The following is a 16,626-nucleotide window of genomic DNA, read 5'->3' on the forward strand; positions in this document are numbered from 1 at the left end:
TCACTGCCTTCAATTTTGGGGACTATACACCTCATGGGAATTGCTCAGTGATGTTTAATTTTTAGAACTGCCAGATATATTTCCACAGCAGCTATACCATTTTTCATTTCCACAAGACCACACAAAGTTTCCAATCTCTAGATCCTCACCTATACTTTCTAATTAAATGTGAGTATGACATCAGAAGTGATCAATATGTACAATGCACATATGCACAATAACAGGAAATATTTTTGTTTATCACATATTTAAATGTGGTACAAATGAAAAAATGCTTTATTCCCAGATGCAAAGCAGTGTGTCCAGTGCCCAGACCAAGAGTATTCAAACAGTGAGAGAAATCACTGCCTCCCTAAAATTGTGACCTTCTTGACCTTCAAGGATTCCTTAGGGATGTCACTGGCCTGCATAACTCTGTAATTCTGAGTCATTACAGCTGTGGTTTTGTGGGTTTTTGTGAAACACTGAGACATCCCCATAGTCAAGGCCAATAACTGGGGTCTCAGCTATGTCCTGCTCATCTCCCTCCTCCTGCACTTCTCTGCTGCTTACCCTTCATTGCCCATCCCAACAAAGCCACCTGCACCCTCAGACAAATTACATTTGGAGCTGTGTTTACGGTGGCTGTTTCAGCCAAAACCCTGACTGTGATTCTGGTATTCAAGGCCAGGAAACCAGGAGGAACCATGAGAAAACAGCTGGTAACAGGAGCTTCTAACAATGTCATTCCCATGTGCTCCCTCATCCGAGTGATTATCTGTGAAGTCTGACTGGGCACCTCTCCCCCTTTCCTTGAGATGGACACTCCTTCTGAGCCTAAGGAGCTCTTCATCATGTGTAATAAGGCTTCAGTCACTGCCTTCTACTGGGTCCTGGGATACCCGGACCCCTTAGCCCTGGGGACCTTCTCCCTCTGCTTTCCTGGCCAGGACCCTACCTGACACCTTCAGTGAAGCCACATTGTTGACCTTCAGCATGTTCAGGAGTGTCTGGGTCACCTTCATCCCAGTCTACCACAACACCAAGGGCAAGGTCATGGTGTCCATAGAGATCTTTTCCATCTTGGCATCCAGTGCTGGGCTACTAGGCTGCATCTTTGCCCCAAAGTGCTATATTATTCTCCTAAAACCTGATAAGAATTCTTTGAAAATTTTAAAGTATAAATTAGGTTCCAAGGTAAATAGGCCTTCTTAGATTCTTTTCTCCTGAATCTCTATCACATTTTTGGCCTTGATCAAAGAACAATTCAGAAAAAAAATGATATTCTAGTTATTCATTCAAATGTTGTTAAACATAAAAACTACTTCACCTCTATTTATCAAGTGGTTCTGCTCTCTTTGTGAGTCCATAAACTACACTCGGGGTCTCCCTGGTGGCTCAGACAGTAAAGTATCTGCCTGCAATGCAGGAGACCTAGGTTCAATCCCTGGGTCAGGAAGATCCCTGGGGAATGAAATGGCAGCCCACTCCAACACTCTTGCCTGGAAAATTTCATGGATGGAGGAGCCTGGTAGGCTACAGTCCAAGGGACTGCAAAGAGTTGGACACAATCGAGAAACTTCACTCACTTTACTCAAACTACACTCAGTCATCAAGACTTAGATAGGTATTCTCTCACAGATTACTTATTTTCCTCAAAACATTTAGTATCGATCTAACTATTTATATATTAAACACATCCTTATTGCCTCAACCATGCCACTATCTCACAATATTTAAATGCTATTTAGAATATTTTTTACTGCACCTTCTGTATTTTTTTCTTCAATTGTCAGTTAGTGTAAAAATCCATATTTGGATAAAATATTAAGTTAAATCATGATTTTTCCAGGGGTTACTGCAACTCTTTTAGAGTTTCAAAATTCTGAATTAATGTAATATACTAATTTAAAATGAAACAAAAATAAAAGGCTTATTTTTGAATGAAAATTTAGCCAATTTTTAATACTTGTAAATTTTCCTCATCCTCTTAAATCAGTTTTCCCATTTACTTGAAATGATAATTTTATCAAGTACTAAGGAACTCAATTTCTTATATAAATATTCAGTTCAGCTCAGTTCAGTCACTCAGTCGTGTCCAACTCTGCGACCCCATGAATCACAGCACACCAGGCCTCCTTGTCCATGACCAACTCCCTGAGATCACTCAAACTCATGTCCATCGAGTCGGTGATGCCATCCAGCCATCTCATCCTCTGTCGTCCCCTCTTCCTCTGGCCCCCAATCCCTCCCAGCATCAGGGTCTTTTCCAATGAGTCAACTCTTTGCATGAGGTGGCCAAACTATTGGATTTTCAGCTTCAGCATCAATCCTTCCAATGAACACCCAGGACTGATCTCCTTTATTTTTTTTTTAATTTTTACTTTATTTTACTTTATAATACTGTATTAGTTTTTCCATACATTGACATGAATCGGCCACGGGTGTACATGAGTTCCCAATCCTGAACTCCCCTCCCACCTCCCATTCCATATCATCTCTCTGGATCACCCCCGTGCACCAGCCCCAAGCATCCTGCATCCTCTATCGAACATAGACTGGTGATTTGTTTCTTACATGATAGTATACATGTTTCAATGCCATTCTCCCAAATCATCCCACCCTCTCCCTCTCCCTCAGAGTCCAAAAGTCCATTCTATACATCTGTGTCTCTTTTGCTGTCTCGCATACAGGGTTATCCTTATCATCTTTCTAAATTCCATATATATGTGTTAGCATACTGTATTGGTGTTTTTCTTTCTGGCTTACTTCACTCTGTATGATTGGTTCCAGTTTCATCCATCTCATTAGAACTGATTCAAATGTCTTATTTTTAATGGCTGAGTAATACTCCATTGTGTTTATGTACCACAGACCTCCTTTAGAATGGACTGGTAGGATTTGCAGTCCAAAGGACTCTCAAGAGTCTTCTCCAATACCACAGTTCAAAAGTATCAATTCATCAGCGCTCAGCTTTCTTCACAGTCCAACTCTCACATCCATATATGACCACTGGAAAAACCATAGCCTTGACTAGATGGACTCTTGTTGGCAAAGTAATATCTCTGCTTTTCAATATACTACCTAGGTTGGTCATAACTTTCCTTCCAAGGAGTAAGCGCCTTTTAATTTCATGGCTGCAGTCACCATCTGCAGTGATTTGGGAGCCCCCAAAAATAAAGTCTGCCACTGTTTCCACTGTTTCCCCATCTATTTGCCATGAGGGACCAGATGCCATGATCTTCATTTTCTGAATGTTGAGCTTAAAGCCAACTTTTTCACTCTCCTCTTTCACTTTGCTCAAGAGGCTTTTAAGTTCCTCTTCACTTTCTGCCATAAGGGTGGTATCATCTGCATATCTGAGGTTATTGATATTTCTCCTGGCAATCTTGATTCCAGCTTGTGCTTCTTCCAGTCCAACGTTTCTCGTGATGTACTCTGCATAGAAGTTAGATAAGCAAGATGACAATATACAGTCTTGACATACTCCTTTTCCTGTTTGGAACCAGTCTGTTGTTCCATATCCAGTTCTAACTGTTGCTTCCTGACCTGCATATAGGTTTCTCAAGAGGCAGGTCAGGTGCTCTGTATTCCCATCTCTTTCAGAATTTTCTACAGTTTATTGTGATCCACACAGTCAAAGGCTTTGGCATAGTCAATAAAGCAGAAAGATGTTTTCCTGGAACTCTCTTGCTTTTTCAGTGATCCAGCAGATATTGGCTACTTGATCTCTTGTTCCTCTGACTTTCCCAAAACCAGCTTGAATATCAGGAAGTTTATGGTTCACGTTTTGCTGAAGCCTGGCTTGGAGAATTTTGAGCATTACTTTATTAGTGTGTGAGATGAGTGCAATTGTGAAGTAGTTTGAGCAATCTTTGGCATTGCCTTTCTTTGGGATTGGAATGAAAACTGACATTTTCCAGTCCTGTGGCCACTGCTGAGTTTTCCAAATTTGTTGGCATATTGAGTGCAACACTTTCACAGCATCATCTTTCAGGATTTGAAATAGCTCAACTGGAATTCCATCACCTCCACTAGCTTTGTTTGTAGTGATGCTTTCTAAGGCCCACTTGACTTCACATTCCAGGATGTCTGGCTCTAGATGAGTGATCACACCATCATAATTATCTGGGTCGTGACAATCTTTTTTGTACAGTTCTTCTGTGTATTCTTGCCTCCTCTTCTTAGTATCTTCTGCTCCTGTTAGGGCCATACCATTTCTGTCCTTTATCAAGCCCATCTTTGCATGAAATGTTCCCTTGGTATCTCTAATTTTCTTGAAGAGATCTCTAGTCTTTCCCATTCTGTTCTTTTCCTCTATTTCTTTGCCTTGATCTCTGAGGAAGGCTTTCTTATCTCTCCTTGCTATTCTTTGGAACTCTGCATTCAGATGCTTATATCTTTCCTTTTCTGTTTTGCTTTTCACTTTTCTTCTTTTCACAGCTATTTGTAAGGCCTCCTCAGACAGCCGTTTTGCTTTTCTGCATTTCTTTTCCATGGGGATGGTCTTGATCCCTGTCTCCTGTACAATGTCATGAACCTCTGTCCATAGTTCATCAGGCACTCTGTCTATCAGATTTAGTCCCTTAAATCTATTTCTCACTTCCACTGTATAATCATAAGGAATTTGATTTAGGTCATACCTGAATGATCTAGTGGTTTTCCCCACTTTCTCCAATTTAAATCTGAATTTGGCAATAAGGAGTTCATGATCTGAGACACAGTCAGCTCCCAGTAATATAAAAATTACCTATATATGAATAAAGATATGACAAAGGAAAGATTGATGGATTTTATCTGAAACTTACAAGCAAAACCAATTATTATTAAGAAGATAATGTATGAAATCAGATTTAATACAGCATTAACAGAAAAAAAATCTGACGAGTAGATATCTCTTCTTTGAGTGTAAGTACTAGAGGAAAGAAATGTAAATTCAAATCACTGGTGGCTCAGAGGTTAAAGCATCTGCCTCCAAAGCGGGAGACCCGGGTTTGATCCCTGGTGTTGGGAAGACCCTCTGGAGAAGGAAATGGCAACCTACTCCAGTACTCTCGCCTGGAGAATCCCATGGACGGAAGAGCCTGGTCGGCTACAGTTCACAGGGTCACAAAGAGTTGGACACGACTGAGCGACTTCGCTTAAGTAAAACCTCAGCCTCAATTTTCCTATTGATTTAATATAAAAGTGACAACCAATCAAGGAAAATGTAAATTGAGTTTTCTGTTGAGAGAGTTAATGCCTAGGCAGGTTGATAAGAAGTTTGGGGGTCCCCAAAGAGAGAGGGGTCTGGGATTCTCAAGGAGGAGGAAAGGACAAAAAAATTTTTTTTCCTCTACATTCCTTAGTCTTAGTCACCTAAAACGTTTTTGTCTTTAAGCATTGAACTGATGATTACACAACAAACAACTCAGTTTAAACTCTGTGCTAAGGATTATATAACAACAATGTATCCTGCTTGAGGACAGTTTCTCCTTCCCGAAAACATTCTGGCTAATCCTGTTATCTTAAAATGTAAATTATGGGAGTGGGTCTAGTAAGATCTTTACAACCTCCAGACATTCTTTTGATTCATTACAATAGCTAATTAAAAAGTATATAACTCCCTTACTAACACTAGTGAGGGGGGCACTCTCCATCCCCCTTCTGATGTCTGTGGCAGAAGCTTTCTCTATCTCTTTTATACTTTAATAAGACTTTATTACACAAAAGCTCTGAGCAATCAAGCCTCATTTCTGGCCCCAGATTGAATTCTTATCCTCTGGAGGCCAAGAATCCTGGAGTCTTTCATGGTTCAGCAACAGCCTTTCACTATGAAACATGAATATGATGATGGACATTGTAAGGAGATGCTGATGAAAGGTCAGATACATCACAAGATGAATTCCTCAAGGTCTGCACCACTTTCCTTTTCTTCAGCATGAATGTTGCCTTGCTTACTGTGTTTTCTAGGGTCTTTCTTGGATATTCTTCCTCTCTTCTTCCCTGGCAATCCCATCTGTCCTCAAGGCTAGTGGTGGTCTCTCCTCTGCTTTCTTCACAATCTGCTTCTGTTTCTTGTCATCTCCAGAATTTTCTTTATTCCTAAAGAGAGGTTGCAAGAGAACCTGGTCTGTTTCTGGGCTCATCTATGATAGATACGGACTTTCTTGGGCTTTTTTAGCACTAGTATGCAGATCCCCATTCACCCTTACACTGGCCAAAGGATTTATCAGAACTACTTGGTGCAACTGTTGTTAAGGTATTTGTAAAATACAAAGGACATACAAGTTCTCCTTCACTGCTGCAACCTGTAGTCCTTGCACTTTCTTGACCTCCAAGGTGGTCTCCTGTTGGCTGTTCCTGAACTCACTGTCAGCCTGGGAAATTATTCTTGTCACTGACCTCTGGAACATGTAGTTCCAGATACAATGCAGACACAAGCCTTGCAGAGTAGCTAGGGCTGAAGCCAGTTTTCTGCTTGACCTATTTCATAGTCTCATTGTTTCCTCTGTGAAGTCGAGGCATATTTCCTGAGCTTTCTTTTTAAAATTAAAATATGTAGTTTGAGTAAAATGAGGGACAAACACTGTTATCCATGGTGAATGTCTCAGCCTATTCGGATATTCTATCATTTTTCTGTCCTGGATAAGCGTGCCATCACAATCAGCTACAAGGTTTCTAAAACTCAGATTTCTGGACTTCAACCCACATAGATCTTAGGTGGGAATGGAGAATTTTCATTTCTAAGAGGTTCCTAGTTGATGTTGATAATGCTGGTACAGGTATTATACATTGCGAAAAGGATTTAGGGACATTACAAAGCTGGTGTGACACAAGGAGAGAAATCTGAAGATTACTATCCAAACCCAGGCCAATTTACAAATTGGTAAATTTTTAAATCTTTACTTTTTGGTATATTGAAAATCCATCCACTAACCATACTTTTGCAAGATGTCATCTTTTGAATGACCTCCTCTAATAGATTAGCAATGACAGTTTAAGATTCCTCATCCTTTCTCCATTAATTCAGGTATAGATTCCAGTCACAATGATCCATTTAAAACATAAATCTGTTTTGTTTTATGGTTTAAAACATAAAATAGCTCACCAGGACTATATATATGTATATGTGTATACATATATATATATATGAAAATTTATTGTAAGAATATATATGTGTGTGTGTGTAATATATATATATATATATATATATATATATATATATTTGAAAATTTATTGTAAGAATTGACTCAGTAGCTTGATAGGTGAAAAAGTCTCAGAAACTACCATCTCCAAACTGGAAAGCCAGAAAAGTCAGCAGTATACTTGATTCCAATTCCAAATGCTAGAGAACGAGGAGTTCTGAAGTCCAGAGGCAGGAAAATATGGATGTACCAGTGAGGGAGAATGGATTAATCCTTCCTTCACTTTTTTCCATTTGGGCCCTGACCAAATAGCAAAATACCCACTCACATTCATGAAAGTGAATTTATTTACTTGGTCTACAGAATCAAGTGCTAGTCTTTTCCAGAAACACCCTCAAGAACACACCTGAAACTGTGTACCTCATATTGGAACTCGAACCCATGGGCTTTTAATTAGAATCACTCACCTGGTGTCTGTACTTAGTGAGGCTCAGATTCTTCATATCTTAGTGCAGAAGGAACTCAGGAAGAGAAATGGCAAGAGGCAAAGTGATAGGCAATAAATAGATTTTTTAATATAGAATGCTTATAAGTAATGCAAACAAGCAGGCAAGGGAGCTCTGCCCCAAGGATTAAGTGGGCCACAATTTTATAATCAAAGGAAAGTGGGGGAGGAGGAAAAAACCCTCTTCTCTGAGTAGACCTCAGACTTACATTACTAGCTCCTCCTCATGTAGGGCAGGAGAGTGTTAGACCCTATGAGCTCAAACTAGGATTATCATAGAGCTTATTCAAACCAGTAGAGAAGTGGTGAAATTTTTCTTTCACCATATGGCCTTATTGTAAAACTGTTCCTTTTAAAAAATCAAAGTTTTTTATTCTGTCTATCTTAGAAATGAAACTAAAAATTTTGGTAATTAAGAAGACATTGATTCTACACTTTTTACCTGGATTACTAAAGAGTAAGGCAGAGCAAATATTTCAACAGAAACTGAGAGTGAAAAATAATAAACAACACAGACTTAAAATGGAAAAGAGATATGATTAAAAGGGGAACAGAGAGAAAGTATGGAGGAATTGATATTGAAACAGAGCAAGACCTTATGGTCTTTCACCACTCCCCCCATGTCCTCAGCTTGCCTTTTGTCTCTGGAAAAATTTTAGTCAAAAATAAGTTTAAGCAGAGAAACAAGAAAATGCAGGAATAAAGGAAAAGAGTCCAACAAGAATAAGTAATTTAGTTTAGTCATTAAGCAAGTAAGTAAGTAAGTGTTAATCGCTCAGTAATGCCTGACTCCTTGCGACCCCATGGACTGCAGCCCACCAGGATCCTCTGTCCGTGGGATTTTCTGGGCAAGAATGCTGGAGTGGGGTGCCATTTCCTTCTGCAGGGGGTCTTCCCGACCCAGGGATTGCACTGCAGGTAGATTCTTTACTGACTGAGCTACAAGGGAGTCTTTTAATTCCCCCTCAAGTGCTATAAATAAATTCTGAACACACCCTCTGAGCTAGATACTGAAACTTTCAACATGCGAAAGAAGTTAACTATAGCCAAGACATAATCGGACATAATTCTGGGAATTTGCCTCAAGGAAATGGGAACAAACCAACCCTGAAGATAAAGACTGCTAAGTCTCTTCAGTCTTGTCCGACTCTGTGCCACCCCATAGAAGGCAGCCCACCAGGCTCCCCCATTCCTGGGATTCTCCAGACAAGAATACTGAAATGGGTTGCCATTTCCTTCTCCAGTGCATGAAAGTGAAAAGTGAAAGTGAAGTCGTTCAGTCATGTCTGACTCTTAGCAACCCCATAGACTACAGCCTACCAGCCTCCTCCATCCATGGGATTTTCCAGGCAAGAGTAATTGAGCGGGGTGCCATTGCTTTCTCCAAGGATAAAGACTAATTCTACTTAAAACCAAATAGATGGGGAAACAGTGGAAACCGGTTGACTTTATTTTGGGAGGCTCCAAAATCACTGCAGATGGTGATTGCAGCCATGAAATTAAAAGATGCTTACTCTTTGGAAGGAAAGTTATGACCAAACTAGACAGCATATTAAAAAGCAGAGACATTACTTTGTCAACAAAAGTCCATCTAGTCAAGGCTACGGTTTTTCCAGTGGTCATGTATGGATATGAGAGTTGGACTATAAAGAAAGCTGAGTGCAGAAGAATTGATGCTTTTGAACTGTGGTGTTGGAGAAGACTCTTGAGAGGCCCTTGGACTGCAAGGAGATCCAACCAGTTCACCCTAAAGGAGATCAGTCCTAGGTATTCATTGGAAGGACTGATGTTGAAGCTGAAACTGCAATACCTTGGCCACCTGATGCAAAGAGCTGACTCATTGGAAAAGACCCTGATGCTGGGAAACATTGAGGGCAGGAGGAGAAGGGGACGACGGAGGATGAGACGGTTGGATGGCATCACCGACATAATGGACATGGGTTTGGGTGAACTCCAGGAGTTGGTGATGGACAGGGAGGCCTGGCATGCTGCAGTTCACGGGGTCGCAAAGAGTCGGACAGACTGAGCAACTGAACTGAACTGAACAACTTAAAACAATCAAGATGACACTGGTCACATTACTGTTTCTGCATGTAGCGCCCTCCCTCTGTCAATAAAAGCTAGTACTCCCTGAGTATGAGGTTGGAAGTTGGCCTTTGGATAGGCGTCCTCTCTCTCCCACCCCCATTTCTGGTATCGAAATGAAGCAAATTTTCCTTTCTACCAACCTTGTCTCTTCAGTGGCTTTTGAGTGGTAAACAGCTGGACCCCACTTTCAGTCACAAAAGCACATTTCATATTGGTGAAAGGCATCCACCTACATTTGCAGTAACTCAACATTAGCTAACACAAGTATATGCAGAAGAAACAATGACAAGCTATCCTATGGTCTAAAAGCCAAAATTAACCTAATGAATCCGTAGAGAATACAGAAGCCAAACATGCAAGAAAAAGCTTAATTTTTGACACTGATATTGAAACAAAATAAGATAAGTACTAACAGAACACTATTTTTAAAGTGTGATAATTATCATATCAAACCAGAATTCTATATCAAGCATCTGTGTTGCCCCAAGTAAAGATGTCTTTAAAAACTGAAAGTGAAATATTTCATTGTTTACAGCTTTGAAGTAGACAAAATACTAGAGTGAGATATCAAGTCCAAGGAAAATAATCCCAGATTGAAAATTAGGAATGCAGAATGGAATGAGGAGGAAAGGAAGCAATGATTAGGAAATAAATATAATTTAATTTTGTTTTATAAAGAACTAGTTAAATCTCTGGTAAAGAGTCAGACATGACTTACTGACTAAACAACAGTGACAGATAACATCCCATGGAAATTAAAACATAGATAGAATTAAAATGCATTGTAGAAATAGTAAAACACTCAGGAAAGTGTAATGGAATTGAAAGTGTTCTAAGGTTTTAGACTTCGGCAAAGGAGGTGAAAATATTAGACTTTAAGTGTATTAGACTATTAAGTGAAAGATTCATAATTTAATCACAAATGTAATAACACCCAGATTTGCATATGATTCAGTTCAGTTCAGTTCAGTTGCTCAGTCATGTCCGACTCTTTACAACCCCATGAATCGCAGCACTCCAGGCCTCCCTGTCCATCACCGACTTCAGGAGTTCACTCAGACTCGCGTCCATCAAGTCAGTGATGCCATCCAGCCATCTCATCCTCGGTCATCCCCTTCTTCTCCTGCCCCCAATCCCTCCCAGCATCAGAGTCTTTTCCAATGAGTCAACTCTTTGCATGAGGTGGCCAAAGTACTGGAGTTTCAGCTTTAGCATCATTCCTTCCAAAGAAATCCCAGGGCTGATCTCCTTCAGAATGGACTGGTTGGATCTCCATGCAGTCCAAGGGACTCTCAAGAGTCTTCTCCAACACCACAGTTCAAAAGCATCAATTTTTCAGTGCTCAGCCTTCTTCACAGTCCAACTCTCACATCCATACATGACCACTGGAAAAACCACAGCCTTGACTAGACGGACCTTAGTCTGCAAAGTAATGTCTCTGCTTTTGAATATACTATCTAGGTTGGCCATAACTTTTCTTCCAAGGAGTAAGCATCTTTTAATTTCATGGCTGAAATCACCATCTGCAGTGATTTTGGAGCCCACAAAAATAAAGTCTGACACTGTTTCCACTGTTTCCCCATCTATTTCCCACGAGGTGATGGGACCAGATGCCATGATCTTCATTTTCTGAATGTTGAGCTTTAAACCAACTTTTTCACTCTCCTCTTTTACTTTCATCAAGAGACTTTTTAGTTCCTCTTCACTTTCTGCCATAAGGGTGGTGTCATCTGCATATCTGAGGTTATTGATATTTCTCCCGGCAATCTTGATTTCAGCTTGTGTTTCTTCCAGTCCAGGGTTTCTCATAATGTACTCTGCATATAAGTTAAATAAGCAGGGTGACAAGATACAGATTAGGATTAACAAATTGAGTAGGGAATCCTGGAATGATAAAAGTGAAGTGAAAAGAGTAAAGAGACTATTTAGGTCAAAGGGTAAGGAAAAAGCCAGACGGTTGTGATCATTTCAAATTTCAGTAATTAGGTGAAATGTAAATGCCCAAAACACTAATTTTGTTGTAGTGGTTGTCAATAAGTTTTTTGACATTTTTTATTGAAAAACATTAAACAGTCTGTATTTTTTCCTATGAAAGCATATCTTATCTGAAAAGTTTTATATTAAGAAAATTCCATTCTTATTTTTGCAGAATGTATTCCATAGTGGGAGAAAAAGGAAACAAAATGTTGACATAAACTCTAAGTAACACTCCCCAGGTACAAACATATTGCATTTTTTTCATCTAGGACATTATGCAAATATCAGTAGCCCCATATTTTTTCTTTTAGAATCTCTTCAATCTCATTAATCTAAAATAGGGTGTGTCTGGGTTATCTACCGATTGGATTATCCACTCTGTTAGTCTATAAAAGGGTAATCAGAGGCAGAAGTCACTACTATCTCCAGCAAGCTACTGGTTGCCTTCATCTCAGGTGTGGGTCACAGGACAGCTCTTGGAATTGGGAGAACAAGTATTCACAAATCAGACTGTTCTGGTAAGTGTGGCATTTTTATTGATGGCAAGAATGTCCTTTTGTATCCTTTTTTCTTTGGTAAAATCTCTTCTTAAGTTAGCAGATTTTACTCTTAAAACAAGAAGTTACCTTATTGAAGTTATTTCCTTGATGTTAGTATTAAGAAGGTGGAGAAGGCAATGGCAACCCACTCCAGTACTCTTGCCTGGAAAATCCCATGGACAGAGGAGCCTAGTAGGCTGCTGTCCATGGGGTCGCTAAGAGTCGGACACGACTGAGCAACTTCACTTTCAATTTTCACTTTCCTGCATTGGAGAAGGAAATGGCAACCCACTCCAGTGTTCTTGCCTGGAGAATCCCAGGGACTGGGGAGCCTGGTGGGCTGCCTTCTATGGGGTGGCAAAGAGTCAGACATGACTGAAGAGATTTAGCAGCAGCAGTATTAGGAAATAGTTTTATATGCCTTTGTATATGAAACTTTCTTGGGATAATAGCCCAGATTTTAGTTTTTTAACTTTTAATTATGATTCATGGTTTTACATACCTTTGTATATGAAACTTTCTTGGGATAACAGTCCAGATTTTAGATTTTAATTTTTATTTATGACTGTGCTGAGTCTTCATTACTTTCAGGCTTGCTCCAGTTGCACTGCATGTGCTTTTCTTGTTGCAGAGCATGGGCTCTAAGGTATATGGGATTCAGTCATTGTAGCTCAAGGGCTCTAGGGTGTGGGCTCAGTTGCTTAATGGTGTGAGGAATCTTCCCAGGCTATGGATCAAACCTGTGTCCCCTGCATTGGCAAGAGTATTCATAAACCCTGGACACCAGGCAAGCCCCAACATTTCAGTTTTTAAAATCAACATCCCTGGAAAGCAAAGTAGTGTTTATCCCTGTGTTGCATAAATTGTTCTCTCTCTCTTAAAATTCCTTAATCACAATGTTTTTTTCTCAGTTTTCCTTTCTTCCCTTTATGTTTTGGTATCTTAGTTCCCCAACCAGGGATTGAATCCAGGCCACAGCAGTAAAAGTGATGAGTCCTAAACACTGGACCCCCAGGGAACTCTACCCCCATCCTTTTTTTTCTTTGCTCAGATATCAGGAGTCAGACTTCCCATAATCTCATCATCTGAAATTGTAGTTAATTCTCCCTTCCTTTTGCCTTTCTGCTCTTGCCCTATGTCTCCTATCTCTGCATTGGCCTTACTGATTGTCAGAATCCTTATTCATACCTTGCACTAGAGTAGACATTCTTTAGTCTACTAACACTTTTATCTCATCAGGATTAAAATAAATTGGGGCAGTAACTTTGTTAAGTGGAATTATGAATCCTGGGTTTTAGTCTGCAACTTGTCATAATACTAGGTGTTCTGTAAATGAGAGGATCAAGTAACTTTCCCTCCAGACTCAAACATCTTGAGTGTTTTAAGAGGCAGTGTTAATAATTATGGCAGAACAGCAGGAATGGAATTTTATTTTTTTTCTCCCCTTAAAAATACCAATGTGGACAGAAATTTAAAAGAAAGGGTACACTGATTAGCTTTACATCTTAAAGAGATTATTGTGGCTGGAGTCTTTTTTTTTCTTTGTGTGCATTTTTATTTTTTAATATAAATTTATTTATTTTAATTGGGGGTTAATTGCTTTACAATATTGTATTGGTTTTGCCATACATCAACATGAGTCTTAAAATAGATTACACAGAGAAAAATGATTTGAAAAGATATGATTGCAGTCCACCATAATAGAAAGTGTAATATTAATTTGGATTCCTGAATCAGGAAAAATCATTCATGTAAATGATGTTTTTGCAGGAAAATTGAAAGGTGCTCAAGAATTTTAAAGAGTGGCACCAGGTGATTGTGAAGGTGCTCTTAGGAGGTGTTCCTGGAGCAGTGGCTGTTCTCCCCTCAGATCTGGGGTGAGTTAGGTTCTAGTTTCTTGTTACCTCAGCATTGTGAACAGTCAGGTTGCTGAGCTTTCCCAGCGACCTCCCTCATCTCCCTCACCTTTCCTCACCAGGAAAATGGCTGGAGTGATGGAATCCGAGAGCGAGCAAAGTTTCCAAACTGTTAATTCTTGGAGGAAGAAGAAGGAACAAAAACAATTCCGTAAACTCTTTATTGGTGGCTTGAGCTCTGAAACCACAGAAGAAAGTCTGAGGAACTACTACAAGCAGTGGGGAACGCTTACAAGCTGTAAGATCATAAGGGACCCTGCAAGCAAAAGATCAAGAGGGTTTGGTTTTGTCACCTTTTTATCCATGGCTGAAGTGGATGCTGCCATGGCCGCCAGACCTCATTCTATTGATGGGAAAACAATTGCCCCCAAACGCGCTATCCCAAGAGAGGAATCTGGACAGCAAGGGGCTTTCCTAACTGTGAAGAAGCTGTTTGTTGGTGGAATTGAAGATACTGAGGAACATCATCTTAGAGATTACTTTGAGAAATATGGAAAAATCGATGCCATTGAGATAATTACTGATAGAGAGTCTGGAAGAAAAAGAGGCTTTGCATTTGTGACTTTTGATGACCATGATCCCGTGGATAAGATTGTGTTGCAGAAAAACCATACCATCAACGGCCATCATGCAGAAGTAAGAAAGGCCTTTTCTCGACCTAAAAGGCAACAAGTCCAGAGTTCTAGAAGTGGAAGGGGAGACAAAGCTGGTTTGGGAGATTCTCCTGGTGATGATGGAAATGTTGGACCAGGGTCAGGACAACGAAGTAGCTTTGGAGGACGATCTGATGGATTGAGAAGTGGTCAGTGGACTTGGTCATGGTTATAATAGGTGTGGAGGATGACCAGGAAGTGGCAATTTGGGGGTTAGCCCTGGTTATGGAGGAAGAAAAGGAGTTTATGGTGGTGGAAGACTTGGATATGGATTGACAAGAGGATCTTTAGCTTCCTATTTTATGTGGACTGTATAAATGGCAACCCACTCCAGTACTCTTGACTGGAAAATCCCATGGATGAAAGAGGAGCTTGGTGCAGGCTACTGTCCATGGGGTCACAGAGTTGGGCACGACTGAGTGACTTCACTTTCACTTTCTGACTGTATAAAGAGGAGAGGATAAGAGCCCAGAGGTAATAGGGCAGCTTTAAGTTATCCAAATAATTAATGACTTTAAGAAAACTCTTCTCAGTCATGCCATGACTGTGGCAGTGATGTAGCAGAAGACACCAGAACAGATGCAGACAGTCATTTGTGAATGGATTGGTTTGCTTAAGAACATCACCTTACTATGGAGGAAAGAATGAAAAAAATTGCTTTTGAGACAGTTCCCAACTTTTTGTTTCTTTCAAGAGGATAGAAGCATCCCTTCTTTGATAACATTAATTTTCTTAGTGTCCAGTGACATGTGAACCTGTTTTCAAGATTTTTTCTCACAAAGTTTCTGTTTTTAAAAACTGAAATGTCTTGTAGTATTAAGAAGTTGTTGTACATTTATGATTTAATAAAGACCTCTAAAGGAAAACAGCTATTTGTTCTTTCAGTGATGTTTTTGCATTTTTATTCTTTCTTTTTAATAAATATTTCTTCACTTTCTGAGATCATTGACATACAGCACCATATATTTAAATATGCAGCACAATATGATTTATATGTATTGTAAACTGATTACTATAGAACTTTATAGCATTTATCTCATACTGTAACATTTTTATTATGATAATCCTTAACTTTCAGTGTTAAGTATGGCCTTCATGTACATTACTTCTTTTATGTTTATCTTAGAACTGAATGTATTTTTTTAATTGAAGAATGATTGCTTTACAGAAATTAACAGGATTTTCTGTCAAACATCAACATGAATCAGCCATAAGTGTATATATGTTCCCTGCCACTTGAACCTCCCTCCCATCTCCCCCCACATCCCACTCCTCTAGGTTGATACAGAGCCCCTGTTTGAGTTCCCTGAGTCATACAGAAAATTATGGTTATCTAATTTACATATGGTAACACATGTTTCCATGTTACTCTCTCCATACATCCCACCCTATCCTCCCCCCACCCGTGTCCATAAGTCTGTTCCCTATGTCTGTTTCTTCACTGTTGCCCTGCAAATAAATAAATTCATTAGTACCATCTTTCTAGATTCCATATATATGCATTAATATACAATATTTATCTTTCTCTTTCTGTATTACTTCACTGTGTATAATAGGCTTGAGATTCATCCATCTGGTTAGAGCTGACTCAAATGAAATGCATTCCTTTTTATGGCTGAGGAATATTCTATTGTGTATATGTACCACAGTTTCTTTATCCCTACATCTATCGATAGACGTCCAGGCTGTTTCCATGTTCTAGCTATTGTAAACAATGCTGCAATGAACATTGCGGTACATGTGTCCTTTTCAATCTTGGCTTCCTCAGGGTATATGCATAGTAATGGGATTGCTGGGTCATATGGTGGTTTTGTTCCTAGTTATTTAAGGAATCTCCATACT

General features: G+C 39.6%; 1 pseudogene; it reads left to right on the forward strand.

Moving 5' to 3' along the window:
- Window positions 1-14,197: 14,197 nt before the first annotated feature.
- On the forward strand, window positions 14,198-15,101 carry LOC114114948 (heterogeneous nuclear ribonucleoproteins A2/B1-like; annotated as a pseudogene).
- The last annotated feature ends 1,525 nt before the right edge of the window (window positions 15,102-16,626 follow it).

The sequence above is a fragment of the Ovis aries genome, chromosome 5, assembly GCF_016772045.2.
Source record: "Ovis aries strain OAR_USU_Benz2616 breed Rambouillet chromosome 5, ARS-UI_Ramb_v3.0, whole genome shotgun sequence".
Classification (NCBI taxonomy): domain Eukaryota; kingdom Metazoa; phylum Chordata; class Mammalia; order Artiodactyla; family Bovidae; genus Ovis; species Ovis aries.